This window comes from Nothoprocta perdicaria, unplaced genomic scaffold, assembly GCF_003342845.1.
Source record: "Nothoprocta perdicaria isolate Ctin4 unplaced genomic scaffold, notPer1 scaffold_19, whole genome shotgun sequence".
Taxonomy (NCBI): Eukaryota; Metazoa; Chordata; class Aves; order Tinamiformes; family Tinamidae; genus Nothoprocta; species Nothoprocta perdicaria.
Window position 1 is genome coordinate 4568076 of NW_020455093.1, and position 16173 is coordinate 4584248.

At 38.7% G+C, this 16173-nt stretch overlaps 1 protein-coding gene across 1 annotated transcript in view; it reads right to left on the bottom strand.

Annotated features, from left to right (window-relative positions):
- Positions 1-5190, bottom strand: part of RNF144A (ring finger protein 144A) — a 33216-nt gene extending 28026 nt beyond the window's left edge. The window contains exon 1 of the mRNA XM_026037073.1: positions 5139-5190. The gene's annotated coding sequence lies outside the window, so the exon portion shown is untranslated. The remainder of the gene's footprint in view (positions 1-5138) is intronic.
- Between the last annotated feature and the right edge of the window lie 10983 nt (positions 5191-16173).

Genomic DNA, 16173 nt, shown 5'->3' on the forward strand with positions numbered 1-16173 from the left:
GCTTACTGGTCTCACCATACTGATTCCTCTTTTGCATCACAACCACAGTACAACAACATCTAATTGGGAAGCATTCTCTTTGCTACTATTCTCTGCTCAAAAAAATTAGATTCTTCCAAACTAGCATCCTGAAGGCCAGCAGAAACTGCCTGCCCTGTCACAGCAGTGTCACAGTCAGTGGCTCAGCAACGATGACAGCAGAAAGCAAAAGCAGACTTCCAGGTTCCAACTGCAGCAGGCAGCACTGTCTCTTTCTGCTTGCCCTTCTTGCCAAATTTGCCTTCTGCTTAGACTGCAGCATATGCAAACGGAGATGATTGCCTGCCTGTATTCATAGGGAAACATTAAAATACATGAATAAATAAATAGTTAATTGCTGCCTAAACCACTAACAAGATCTTATCACACACTATCATAGAAAAAAAGACCCATGTTGCCGTATTATTAAGTAGGTCATTATATGGAGTATGAATGCAGAAGACAGCATTGTCTCATTTTACATCTTTCACTTCAGCCTAGATAAGTCTTACATATAAACCCTTTTTACATTCTGAATTACTTTTGAAATCTAATTTTAAAATAGCCTTTGCTTTTAGTAATGAAACATGAAACTCACTAGCAAAGGAAAGAAATATCTGTTGTCACCAATGACATTAAAGGCAGGGTGCAGAGATCTGTCAACTAGCCTGCAGGAAAATGTCACAGAACATCTACTGCCTCCCAGGGGAATGCATGCGTCTGCTGTGTATTCTTGCAAAGCAATATAGGGCATCCAGCTTCTGAGAACAGACTGAATCTTGCTTCGTTCTTGCCTCATGACCATCCGGCACACTGTCGAAACTAAGTCTGTCTGTGTTTATGTTATGATGCATAAGGAAGAAAGGAGGAGGGGAAAAAAAAAAAACACTCAAAAGCAGAGATTTTGACTAATTTGACTTCCAGTCAAATTTGGAGCTTTCAGATTAATTCTCCTAAGTGTTCTGTAACTACTGTCTCTCAAACTGTATTTTGATGTTTTCCAGTGATATGGCAAGCTTTACCTAGCAAGTAACGCAACAGCAAAAAGAGGAAGGAGGCAACCAGATAAAACAAGGAAGAGGAAAACAAAATAAGAAAAAAAAGTCTCTCCAGATATTTTGCTTATGTGATGGGAGAAGTGTCCATTTGGAAAGCAGATTCATCTGCACAAAAAGTTGCAATCTGCAGCTGGTTATGACTGCCTGATCTATAAAGTCAATAATTTTCATCCACAGTGACCTAAACAATTCCAAGTCTTCCTATGCACAGCCACAGCAGCAGCTCACGGTGCATGTGACTTGACAGCTCTGAGTTCTTCAGCTTAACAAGGGACTGATTTATATGACTGAGGATCCTGCAATTCAATTTGCTTCTCTCTAGCCAAGTTCGAAGTTGATGGCATTTGCTCAGTTCCTGGGCTTTTCCATGGATTCTCGCTAGTGTTATATAGCTAGAGAAATACAGAAATGGCCTGCATGCCGACCTTCAGTCTAATCAGTAAATACTTTTTAGTAACGGTACTAGCTTCCATTATGTCACTTCATCACTGGCTTTTTGATAAGGTCATTTAAAAGCTCTTTGTAAAACAATAAATGCATCATCTAGGTAGATTTTATGCTTATAAAAGCAGACAGGCAGACTTAGTAACTCTCACCTATCAATCTCGGCTACTTAATGATTCCTGTCACTGAGTTATCTTTCTGCCTCAGTATCTTAATCTTCAAAGAACTGCTTGGGAGGTAAAGGGGTATTAATTCTCTCTATTAAATGTCAGGCAAACTAATGCACAAAATACTGGATTTACATAGGAATTTATATGTTTAAGGATGACTAGCCACTTCCTTGACTTTTTAAATCCTGGCAAAAGCCTGGCTGTTTATTTAAGATTCTCTCACAAATCTGATTGAAAAAATAATTGTTATCCTTTCCATCCTCAACAATTCCAACCAGTAAAGCTGGATTCTGTCATCCAAAAGTAAACTAGCAATATGATATACTTTGATATAATTGCTTGCAACAGCATATAAAGCTTCTCACTAATTCTGAAGATAGTAACAGAAATATAGTGGTTATAGTGGTATGGTATAGTGGTTAGTATAACTGCCTTCTAAGCAGTTGACCCAGGTTGCATGTTCAGCCTGAGGAAGAGAAGGCTGAGGGGGGATCTGATCAGTGTCTATAAATACCTAAAGGGAGGAAGCGAGGGGAATGGGGCCAGCCTCTTTTCAGTGGTGACCACTGACAGAACTAGAGGAAACTGCCACAAACAGAAGCACCAAAAATGCCACAGGAACTGAAGGAAGCATTTTTTGACAGTGAGGGTGCCGGAGCCCTGGAACAGGCTGCCCAGGGAGGCTGTGGAGTCTCCTTCTCTGGAGATCTTCCAAACCCGCCTGGATGCCGCCCTGGGCCCCGTGCTCTGGGTGTCCCTGCTGGAGCAGGAAGGTTGGACTAGATATCTCTAGAGGTCCCTTCCAGCCTTAAGGATTCTATGATTCTACGATTCTATGAAATGGTGAGCTCAAGTTAACCTGTGGCTCAAGTTCAGAAGATAAAAGGCCATGTTAGAGCTGTGGGACTTAAAGCATTGTCAGTAACTTCAATTTCTTTGACCAATGGAGGCATGTGGAAAACCGGCACTCTCAGACTGTTGATCTATAACTGTGCAGGGAACTCTTCAGGAACTTGGGTCCTTTCTATGACTTGCCATCCTTTCCTTAAAACACTATGTTTCTTTGCCTTACCTTCCCAACTTACATAAAAACATTTCACAGCTACGTATAAAGAGTTTATGAATGTATATAACAAATTCATCCAGAAATTTCAATACTCAAAAAAATCAAAATTAACATTATACTGAAGCTCTTTTATGCCATTATTGAAAGGTACTACTGAAAGTTGCTCAGATACATCACCAAGAGTACAACATCTACTAGACTGACTGCTTCTAAGACAAGTTGGTGAGATAGTGGGAGTTCAAAAAAGGTTGTTTTGCTAAATACCTATCTTCTTTTTACTTTTCCTAAGAAATTGTAAAATTAATAAAAGGCAAAGAACTCATGGATATTTAGAGAGACTGGTTTGATTATGACATAAATGAAAGATTTTAAGTATTAGGAAGGTAACAGTGAAACTCTAGATCTGTTGATATATATGAAAGTGCTGCCTATCGAATGAACGAGTGAGTTGATAGCAAAAGACACACACCCTTACCATTACAAAACCCAAAAATTCTTAAAATTCCAGTTCCTAAAGGATACTAACACTAGTAGTATTACATGTCATAACCTCATCTTCTGTCCAAAGAGATGCCACTTGCAAGCTGGGATGCGGAAGTACCGGACAGCTGCAAGATCCTATCATCTCTTCTGCAAAATACATCCTCTGTGTAGTGTGACAAGGCTGTCTGTTTTTATGGTTTTGCATGTTTCTGGGCTTTTCAACAGTTACGGTGCTAGTATGACTTCTCAAGGCACTGCAAAACAGGAGCAAACCTGCAACATGGCGTGGCAGTATACTCTAAACACGGTACTCAGCACTGTAGGTAGTCATGAAAAAAAGCTGTGGTCAGGCAGAAGGCAAGGGACTGGACAAACATGTGGGAAAATATACCCAAATATGTGGGAAAAAAAGTTATATATACATATATATATATATAAATGTAAAAGATATGGCTGAAGCAAAAGAAAAGAAAAAGAAAACCACACATAGCAAAGGTGAGAGAAATGAGAAGAAAGAAGCAGAGAACATTTCCCCTCATTATGTCCCAGGAGAAATGTATTTTGCAATACAGAGCACAATAACAACTGAAGTGGAAGCCACTCCATTATGTGCCCAACATACAATGCACCAAAAAGCTCTAGTACACAGTTAAAGAAAAGGAGGAAGGTGATAATAATCAGGAATGTTTCACAGAGTTTATATGTAGTTGATGTTTGCTATCTTGAGATTCTAGGAGCCAGARCAGCAGAGCACTTCAGGCAATAGCTTGGGCATCCCACATCATCCCCTTGCTCATGTGCGGAGCTCTAGGCCCTCACTTCACCTCAGAGCATTGTCTCTGCAACCACAGCAAGAAGGTCTCAACACCATTTGAAACAAATAAACCAAGATCCTCTGTGATTTAAAAGAATCTTCATTTCCTTTAAGTACGAAAASTTTCCTCGTCATGCTGGAGAAAAGCTTAGATACTATAGCACAGGTATTTGCTTTCAATTTCCAATTCCAGTTTAATGCAGTGAACCACTACTTCTGAATACTAGCACCAAGTCATAATCTCTGAATTACTGAGTCAGCCATTAGGCCCATGTCACAGTGTAGAAAAACAGTTAAATCATTAAGACATGAATTGTTTAAGCTCTGTAGAGAAAGAAGAAAGTAGAGCACATCAAGAATCCAGGACATAAGGGTTTTCCATACACCAAGAGTGACACAGAACACATTATTCTTCTTCTCCACAGACTACAACAAACCAGAGATATGACATGATTTAGATAGAGATCTATTTGTCTCATGAACTGCTGAGATCAAACAGAGAGATTAAAACAGTTTAATAGTATCAGCGTCATCAGCAAAAGGACCAAGAGTTCAGAATAGAGCTAAATCTTTTTCTACTGACCACGGAATATAACAAAAGTGATACAATCATTCTTGAAATGAGTTATGTCACAGACATTTCAGCAGATGCCTAAGAAAGTGTTGGCGATAGCCAGGAGATAGAGTGAAAGAGAAACATCCCTTTGACCTCACTTTTTTTGGGTATCTGAAAGACAAAAAACAGAATCAAGCTTATTTTTCCTACTGAGTGTTTTCAGATTTTGCTTCTACTAAGAGAAAGAAGATACATTACTAAGTTTTCATATTTACAGGATTTTCTGCAACTTGTTGTTACCACTTCTGTTAGTTAAAATAATTCATACTCAAGGATCATGGGTACCAATACCTAGAGTTTAATGGCAAATAATGGTAATTCATGATGAACTTGAAAAGACAGCTTCTAAATGCCTGGAAACAACTAGTAGATATAGTATACATTTAAGTAGTACCTGACAATGTCTACCATAGACTAGGAACACAGTTAACTCAGTGCTATAATAGGAAAGTCACAGGGTTCTGCTCACCTAGTTTTCACACAGCTTTCAGTCAGAAATCCTGCTCCAGGTGATTACATTTCCTGGATCTCTATGCCCCATTACAGGCCTCTTAAGTGTGTTGGCTTGCTCTTGTAGCTCAGGGGGCTGTACTGACAGGCTCTCTATGACTGACTAGTGACCCTGTATTTTTCTCTTCCCCATCCCTACCCTGTTCTCACTTCCTCCTATTCTTTCCCTCCTCCGTGCTTACAAGGAACTGATGAATTAGAGTGCCCTTTGAGCGGCCTGCACAACAACAATAAATCAGCAAGGAGTTTGAAATGTTAACATAGCACAAGGATTTGCCTCTTGACAGTTGGCTCTTAGAGCAGTAACAGCTATGTTTACGCAAAGCCCAAATAATACCAAGCCTGAGATCTCTGGGTCTTCCCTCTGGGGGAAGGGAGGAAAGATAAAAGCCTTGGAAGCTTAGAGTTATAAATCATATTTAAAGCTATGTCAAATTACTCAAGAAGTAAAGAGATGAGCAAGGGAGTGGAGTCCCATGACTGTCCTGATTCCAGCTCTGTGATGCTTGATGGAATCAGCTGAGCAATTCTCAGTTCTCCCAGTAAAAAGGGGATCAAAATAGCCTTTTACCATGTAACTCTGTGGCAATATATGTGCTTAGTACTATGGTGAAATACTCAGTGCTGTACTTGCATAACACTCRGATGAAGGAAGTACTCTAGTGTTTATGAAGAAGAAACACAAACAAGTTTCTCAAATCTCCCTATTAGCTCACTCAATACCATTAGAGCTATCATCATGTGAGACCACACATATCCCTTCGTATTTGACAACTGCACCCTTAAGACATTTCTGTAGCTGAAAGCAGCATCCATCGCAGTAGGAAGAAACTGTGTTATCTTAGCCACAGCTAGCTTTGTTCCTGGGGCTCAATAATAACAACAACCGAATTCCAGGCAGACATTTATGAAACAGAGCATTTATCACAGCATGAAGTTTGGACAGTGGGTCTCAGTTCCACAGTATAAATTTGCCCTTCCAAGATTAGATTGTGATTTTTCCTTGTTCTAACAGTTTACCTCTACTGACAAAATTAAGAGGAAGAAGAATGAACAAAGCATATGTAATTAATAAGGCTACTATGAAAACACTGTCAAAGTAAAGAAAAGGAACCTTCGCAGAAAGAAGGAAACTTCATAGACATGTTCTGTCTACTGATTACTTTAAGCTATCTAGAAAACTCCCAAAATCTAAATGTATAAACATATAGGATGCTGAACTGCTCTGAGCTCTGCCTTCTGCAGACAAGCAACAGCACTAATGGCTTCTGTAATACTGTAACATACTGTCCATCATTTAAACTAAAAAACAGCCCTTGCAGTCTTCACTGGATGAGAGAATAGAGCAGATTTGAATTAGATGCTATAGTATGTAAATTCTTTCATGAGGTCAGCACGATACACTGGACTAAGCATAAGGAGATATCTAGGATGGGATTGCATCTACCCAAAACAGTCATGTTATTGGTCATGTCTGGTGAAGCAGCTTTTCCAAGGGATAATCATGCAGGTTACCCATGCAGTCAGTGGAAGGCAAGCGATTCTGAAGGCCTTCAGTGACCTTAGTTATTTCAGTGAAAGCAGTGGGAAGCACCTGTGTGCATGCTCACACACACATACATCCACCACCACCCTTCAGGAGGCATTTCTGAGAATACAACTAGTGAAAGTTACTCTTGCTCTGTGCAAGACTGAATTAAAGAGCAATAAGAAAACAGTGTTTTCCTCTGAAGTTCTAACAAAACCCTCATACTCTGCTCAATGGTATCTACCATAATCAAGACCATTAGCCGCTCAGTTTCTCTCCATACAGTGTCAAATTTTCAAACCTTTTCCTCCATTTGTGTTATCTATCATCCATTTTTGATTTTATGCATCTGATTAAACAACTAGTCCTTCATGCCACCTTATGCTTCCCATGATACAAATAATTCTTCTCAAAACCATTCCTTCTTACACTTATCTGCATGTATTTTCTGACAAACTTCTGACTTGACAAATTTGACAACTCAGGATTCAGACAAGAAAGTCCCTCTCTCCCCATGCAACAGATCCTATTGCTCGACTATAGTAGTTCCAAGTTTCCTTCTGCTTGGAACATGCTGCTCTCTTCCTATCACATCTTCTTAAGCCTCACCTCTGCTGCACACATTTAATGAGTCAATGTACCCTACAGCTCAAGAGAAAGGGTCAGACTGTCCCGACAGGGAGCTGATTTGGGATGAGTTTTCCTTCTCTCTCCCTTTCTCTCTCAGAGAAGGATATTTTGCCTTTCTCCATACTGCCGTAACAGTTTTAGTTACATTGTGATCTCTTTCAGTGTCTCGGGCACATTAGCTTGCTGAACAAAATACTGTTTGTTTCCTAGTTCCCTTCTGCACGTTACAAGATTGTATGTTCCAACAYATTTCTCCAAATCATGTCCTGATGGGGCATTTAACCAGTGTATGCCTGGACAACAGAATGATACAGAAAAACGTTACTACCATGCAACAATATCACTAGGAATGGATTCTAATTAAAATGCTGCTGTATAGTAWGAGTTAGATGTTTAATTTGTGCTAGTTTCTTATTTTATTGATTTTTCTGGTAAAGTTTCTTTCAAGAAACATAATCCTAAGAGAATTTTTGTCTGTGATCCGTGCAATTGTTAAGATAAAAAAAAAAAAAGAAAAGAAAAAAAATCCAGCAATCCAGCAGGTAGAACATTACTTAAATTGTAGAATTACACACCCATTTTTTCTTCTTCTACAAATTTGATGTGTGCTGTATAACTTTGAGCAACTCACATGATTTACTTACRCCCTGTGAATGGACACATGAGCAGGCTACCACGAGGTAGGCTGCAGAATAAATATGAAGTGCATGAACTCTCCATGCGAGTGTTTCCCTTCTGTTCTCCCTCTGCAGATGGAGAACCTGGGTACTTGCTGCCCTTCCAAAGATGCAGTGTATGACACTACAACACTGACCAAAGCTTTCATCTTTTGTGGTAATGTTACTGCTACATGGCAATGCTACTGCAGAGCTGCAGTGCTTTACTGCATATAGAAAAGCTTTCCTGTACAACACATGTACCTGTTTATGGCAGAGAAAGGAAGCACTGCAACACACTGACTGCACATGGCAGAAATGATGCTTTATCTGCAAACTGCGAAGACAGGAAGACAGAAATCAAAGACCAAGAAGTAAGGTGTGTACAGGCAGCAGAAAACAAATGAGGAAAAGAAGGAAAAGGCTCAGGCTCACCATAGAAAAATAATGCTCCCTTCAGGGCTTCCAAGCTAAAGTTCTCAGTAGGTAACAGGTACTTACAAATCAGACCTTCGGATTTAGAAGACATTCAAAGGAATCCCATTGCAAATTTCTCTAGATTGCTTTGCAAGTCTCATCTTAAATCAAAACAAGTTGGGCCTCTGCGTATGATACTTTAAGAGGTTAAGATATGAGATGCTTTTCCTCTTCAATAAAGCCCCTCAATCACCTGCAGTACATTTATGTCTTTCATTGCTAATTAATTCATATAGTGAATTACAATTAAAAAAWTTTTTTTCATACTAGGGAAGAAGCTTGGCTTGAGTTACCCAAATAGAAGTGATTTTGAAAGAATATATATTAAAAGAAAATATCAACTTTGTATAGAATAAATGATCCAAAAGTAAACTAAATAGGAAAGTTTTTGCTCACATGGTTTTAGTATAYTCATCTAAATTATAATAAAAATGCTCATTGTCTTATATGTCTYGGTTCAGTTTGAAAGAAAACATTCACTTTCACTTTTTACATACCCACATAATTCATTTTGCTAACATGTGATCTTTACAGTTTCTAGGTTAAGACACACTCCCTCCCACACAAAAACACAAATGAAGAGCAGCTATCTTAAGCGAGTCTTGGTGGGTTGTGTACAAAGTTAACATTGCCAGAATTAATTTCCTAAGGAGAGAAACAAAATAAAGAAGTGATAATTACATTTAAATCATTGACACATAACAACATATGCCCTAAGCCACTTAGGAAAAAGAGCTTCTATGTATCTAAGTGATCAGTTCATTATCAAACAATTTCCTAAATTTTGACCCATTAAATGTGTCCCTTTAACAGCTAAGAGCTGTTAGGAAATATTCCTCTCCCTTCATAAAAGAAGTACTTCCTACCTCTTGTCTTTAAGATCAGCTAAGTCTGAAAAGAAACCCAAAGCCCATCAGATACTCAGAGGGCTGCTCTGTACTGTCACAGCCTGAGCACAAACAGGAATCAAGCAAATAGCTTAAACGCTGGGTCAAACAGGTTATTACTGCAGGATAACTGCTGTAGGGTCACTATCACCCTCAAACTGCAAAATCTTTTGCAGCAGGAGGAGACAAAAAACATAACATCACAYCTACTAAGTTCTATGCCTCAAAAAGTGCATCCGTAGTCAAATATGGTGGGAAATCATTTACTCTATGCTGACTTGAGTCAGTAAATACCTTTTTAAAAGTAGTGTTTGAGCTCCTGTAGATTTTTTTTCCTGCCCTGTAGGGCAGCATAGAAGCAACCACATCAACTCCTTTATGTTATTTTATTGTTAAAATATAAACTAAAAGAAAAAAAAAAGCCCTTAGTAAAATAAAACGTCACTGGAAATGTGACTATTAGAAAGGCTGTATTCAAAAATGGTAGTTAAAGATATTCTATGTTTTCCAGAGGCCGCTTGCTGAATATTTTAGATAGTAAGGCTCTTTCCAAGTTCAACTCATGCTTTTCCAAACAAAACAAAACTTAAACCACAGAACTCTGCCCTCTCTTTAGCTTCTGGGAAGATCACAAATGAACTCGTTTATTATGGTCCAAGCTAAGTAATGGGGTTCAATACAGAAATTGAGGGGGGGGGAAGAAAAATAATAATTAAAAAATTAGCCTTTGAGACATAAACCCCTATTTAAAGAAAATACACTGTACTAAAAAAAATAAATCTTTTCAGTACATTGTGTAACTATTGCTGTCCGCTATTTACTTTAATGTCCCCCACAGTGCTTCATGCCAAAGAGGCTGTGGAAGAGCACCCACATTGGTCTGACACGGCAAGTTAAAATTAGAACCAGCATTTAAAAAGGAATCACTCCAGAGGTTCCAAACTAAATGGCATGAATTACAGCCCAGTGCTTAAAATTAGCCTTCATGGTTTGTTTTAAAGATATTCCTAGTAACAAACTCAATCTGATTGCTTTCTCTTGGTTGATTTTATTGCACCTAGCAATCTGGAAGGCCAGTAATAGAAATTTTGTTTAAAATATTCTGTTAACATCCCTAAATACGGGCTCTGGCTCTTGAGTTAGCTCTCTTTAAGGTCTGAAACTTCTCTAGATCATTTTTTCCTCTCTCTCTCTTTTTTTATTTTATTTTATTTTTTTTTTTATTTTTATTTTGGGTAGAGGAGGAGAAGGCAGCAAAGGATATTGAAAGTGCTTGCCTAGAAGTTAAGGGCTTTATAGGCATTTAGGATGAAATGGCTCAACAATATTAAAACCAGGAAGAAAACTTTCAGAGGGAGGGAAGAGACATTTGTAATCTATCTTTTCATTACAAAAACAAACAAAATACTACAAAACACACAAACCCAAACACTAATAAGGAAAAGAACCATTACTGGAAGTCTACAGAAGACAATGTTCACACAAGAAGGACATGCAGGCCTTGAAACATCCAAGGACAGGATTTACAGACACCTAAAACATAAACCAACTATGCTGATATCTGTGATAGTTTCAGCAAATAAACTAACCATCTAATCAGTTTTTAAAGAGTGATGATRAAATTGATAGAAATCGGTAGAAAAACCCACAATAGAGCATGTGAGAAACTGACTATGAAAAAGGGAAACAGAAAAAAAGGGAACACGAGATGGACTGCAGGCCACACTCTTCCCCCCATGGCAAGTCCAAGGGGCAAAAGTCTCTGGTGCTGTGTGACCAGACCCAATTCTCATTGATAGCACAACAGAAACAGAGTTGGGTCTGCACGTGGTGGTAGGTGGCAAATGCCTTCCACGTGCTGGCCTGCTCTAAGCATCCCTTGAAGGGGCAGCACCCCGTGATTCCAGAGTTCCAGAATGTCTGGGATGCAGCAGGCTGAAAATCCATAGAAAGGATATGCATTGCCTGAGACAATACAGTCATCCTGTACCATGGATGAGCTGCACCTTCTCCTGCCTTCCCTGCTCCTAGAGTAAAAACATCTTGTTCTGGGGACACCACCTTTGTGCTTTGGTGAGGGCACCACTGAAAAGCAGGTGTTACACTTGGATGAGAAAGCCATGAGATTTGGGAGGGCTCCAAGTTCCTGAAGAAGTTCATGCCACAAGCCCTGAGAAAAGTCACTCACCTGTGGAGCTCAGAATGCTGTTGTCATAGACCCATCTAGTACTCATGGTCACTCCTCATCGCTGGACTCATGTCTGTACACAAATGAGATTCCTCATTTCATGACAGCAACATTAAGGGGAGATCTGAGCACTGCTTAACACACAGGTTACTCAGAAAGCCAGCAAAAGATGAAGGCTGAGACTCATGCTCACTTTCTCTGAGATACAGAGTTCATTAGAAACTTCATTTCCACCAACAGCTTTTGTGCTGCATGACATTTTCTCCCTAGCCCTCAACTTTCACTGGAGAATAAAACTACATTGAGATATACAAACCACATGATAGGACTGCATGGAAGATGGCAGAAAACCTAACAAAGAGAACAAAACCACCTTCACTTGACAAGCAGATGGGATCAATACGTTACAAGAGAATGAAGAACTKGTAAGAGATAAAATTAAGGAAGTCTTAGTGCAAAGCCCAATGTTGGGAAGGGAAACGAATTTCTCAGGTGTTACTGTAAGGAATTTGTTTATGTCCCTTTCAAAAGAAAGTGAATAAGCAGATGTCTTGCTTGTGAAAGGTCAGGAACTGATGTTGTTCTGCAGCAGCAAGAYCATCTCACAAGACAACAGATTGCTACAAGGGCTACTAAGCAATGATTGCCTAACTCTTCTTCACAAGGGTCAAAATGCACAAGCATAAAATGGCCAGGATCTTCCAGTATATTTAAATACCAGAAAAGTACTGTTTTTGTGCATGTGTGCATCTGTAGCAGTCACAACCTCTTCCTTTGTTCTAATACACTGAACAGGGGGAATAATCAAGAAAAAAAGTCTTTTTGTTAGAMGGGGTAAAAGAACAGTCAGTTTTATACAAACTGGAACTACCTATTTTGGGGAACATTGAACATCTGTTCTGAAAACAGACATTTTCAGCCAAATTTCACTTCTGCAGAGTGGAGAAAAAACAACCAAGTAGTAACTCATCTATATTTTGACCTGTGATGCAGCATTTTACTGCCTAAGCATACTATAAGACAAGGCTAGTTACCCAAGTTCCAGACTAAGAAACTCAAAGAAACTGAAATAAAATTTCAAAGATGCAGTCTATGGCTATTGATTTTTACAGAATGCTATTTGTTTTCAAAAGTAAGAATTCATAGTCAGAACAAGAAATTAGGACGGGAAAAAAAAAAAGACTGAAAACTGCTTACCTAGTAAAAAACATTCCAGACCACTTTGTACAAATCTCAGACCTGCGCATATAAATATCTAGGCAATCAAAAAAGGAATATAGCTTGTTCTAAAACTGGGTGATGTAATTTACTTCTTTTTTTTTTTTTTATTATTTACTGTTAAAAGGCCATTTCCCACCTTCATACCTTGCTTTTCTATAAGGTGCAAATTTGCTGTGGGTGCAAATTTATATATAAGGTGCAAATTTATCTATTTATCTTATTTATCTATAAGGTGCAAATTTGCCTCTTGACACTGAGGGTGACAGAGCCCTAGAACAGGCTGCCCAGGGAGGTTGTGGAGTCTCCTTCTCGGGAGATCTTCCAAATCCGCTTGGATGCAGCCCTGTGCCACATGCTCTAGGTGACCCTGCRTGTGCAGGGGGGTTGGACTAGATGATCTCTGGAGGTCCCTTCCAACCTTAACCATTCTATGATTCTATGAATCTGTGATTCTATGAAGCAGATTATGAAAGTGGCCCTGGGAGGTGACCATCCACCCTATATACTTACCACTGACTCAGTTACAGCACACAGCGACAAGGATCTCAGCTGCCCTTTTGAGACAGCTGTGTAGAAACAGTTACCTTTGCTGTTAACAACTGAGACAAGGCCRTGTTATTTTGATGGCCTACTTCTACAAAATGAAGCATAGCAACTATTTTAAGGTTATGAACAATGTAACAGATGCAAATGACTAAAAGACCCACAATTTCAAGCCAACACTAGATCAGTGCAGAGGAATTTTGCCTTTTACTGGCAAACTTGAGTTTCCCCATCTGCTACCCTCCCCCTACTAAGGAAGCCAGAGGGAGGAAAGGAATCTACATTAATGGAAGTTTTTAAAGACAGTAAGATGCACAGTTTTTTCTCTAGACACTTAGGAAAGGCCAGTGAGTTCTGCCACCATTTTCACTATCAGACTGATGAAGTGGTGGGCTCCTGCCCTCCAGGCTAAGAGGAACGAGAAAAAAAAGGAAAAAAATAAAAAATAAAAAAAAAAGGAAGAGAAGCAGACAGTACTCATCTATATTGCATTCAATAACAGAAGTGTTTTTGTCCATTACACAATTATTGCAGAGGTCACTCATATGCCAAAAATATTTTCCAGTATGGACTTTTTGCCAGCACAGGCTCTATTTCAGCAACCCTTCAGAGACATCTCAGTGAAACAGGGTTGGCAAGAAGAAGAAAGATTCCAAAAAAAAGTAAAAAGTAACACTTCAGCTGTGCAAATGCACAATAGATCCACAGTTGTTTCATATGAGATTGAACTTTGGTTTCTGCTAAGGAGGGAAGACAGAAAAAGACACCCGTCTCTGTGTCGCTTTTCCAAGAGACTAGGCCACAGGTCCTCTCTAGGCTGCCTGTTCTTGAGGCAGTCTTTTCCTCTTAGATTTGAAAAGGAGTAATGTGCCTGGAGAGCTTTGAGGGTCTTTAGAAAACTATCTATCTGCAGAAAATGAAGCAAGCAGGATGGGCAGAATACACAGTTTATAGGTGTTACTTGGTCGGGAACGAGGTGCAGATGCCAAGTTTTAAATTGACTGGTTAAAAAGGCACGTAGTGAAAGTGAGARACATTTTTGTTTCTGACTTCAATTGTTTTTAAGCAAGGGATATTGAAAATAATGCCAAACAAACATTATAGAGTTTAAATAAAATTTCACGTCTTTCTGCTCTTGATTAGTTGTTGTTCTGTTTATCTGCCAGGGGAGAGAAAAAAAAAAAAAAAAGTGAGAGACAAAAACATTCTCTAGTTTCAAAAGAATGAGACCAAAAAATATGTCAATAAATATTTCAACAAGCTTTACAATTAAACACTTCTTTTCCCTAGTCATGTTTCACTTCCCTTACCAACTTGCTATCAAAGTTGAACACGTAGCCGTTATACAAAAACTCAATTACGTAGCTAAGCAAAAGAACTGAGTTTTCTTCACACTGGGTTCTCTCCTTGCTCAGAAAGAGTTAAGCAAGGACAACATTGCAGTTCTTGTGAAGATCATGCCAATAACATGGCATAATGCTCAAAAACAAATAAAAATAAAAAACTTTCACTTTATTTGCCTTTTCCAGGATATGCAAGCAAGCACTGATTCGGAAAGTGGAAGAGCCACCGTGACAAATGGAGAATCTACAGGTATCATTAATTCTTCCATATAGCTATATACTAGCACAAGAATCATGCAACCCTTTTATCTCTATTCATATTTACCAAATAATCTTTCCCAAATCACAAATACAGACACATCTTTTTCATTATTTAAACAGTATTTTTACTGCCTTTTAGGAGTCAAAGAAAATCCTATTTGTTCTATATTGATTTAGATTGACTTGAAATGCTTAATCAACATTTTGCTGTGGCATACATACATATCTGCAGTTACCCAGAATAAGAAAAAACTTTTTTATTATTCTGCTTCGTTATCTGAAGTATGGATTTACTGCTTCTTAAAACTGAAAGTGTAGAATTGTGGAACATTAAACTATTAAACCAAAGAGGCTCTTCTACAGAGGTGAATATAAAAATAAAAGCCTAATGAGATTATGTTTGGCAGTACTGTACAACTTTACTTCTCTGGGCTACATGAGAACAAATCTCTTTCTATGCCCTGGGCTTTGCTAGAAGTTAACTGGAATGTAGATTTGTTGTTTTCTTACCCTTTATTTGTAAATGAACCAACTTTTTTTCATTGTAGAGTTCCATAATTGAAACCAAACTTGACAAATTCCCTCCTCTGGAGTAATTTAGACTATGTGGTTTTGATTTTTAATGGAGAGCACACAACAGCAATTCCAAAGAGTCTATAAAACTATCTCTTAAGCACTTTTCCCAGCTCCTCTTGGCATAAAAGTCTTATGAAAGAGTGGCTGCATTAGAAATTGTATCTGTCTGTGCTCAGGCCAAACATTGTCAGGACAGTTAATGCAAACGTCCAGCACAAGGATCTCTTTGTCAGTCACAGGATCTCATGAGGGAGCACCAGCCAGTCTAGGAATTTGGCTCCAGGTAGAGTTATATAAGGCTGAAAACTAAGACAGAGAGTCCAACTTATGCTGTTGGCACAAGCTGTCTGAATGCAGAAATCCAAACACCTCTTCACTATTTCTACTCTCTACCCATGTGACTCAGCATATATACGTTTAAGTTTAGAAAGATTAGTGTCACACAGAAGATTTTTTTTTTATTGAATTGAATTGAATTTTCTGAAGACAGAAAATACATTTTACTAACATCTTATATAGCTGTAACCCTCATGATCCACAACTTTAGGGGGGAATGCTCTGAAGTATCAAGAATTTCACCCTAAACTAAATTCAGAGACTTCTTACATAGATAAATTCTACAGCGAACCAAAGTAACTTTCTACACACTTAACAGCAATTCCAGAAATCGTACCAGGACAGCAA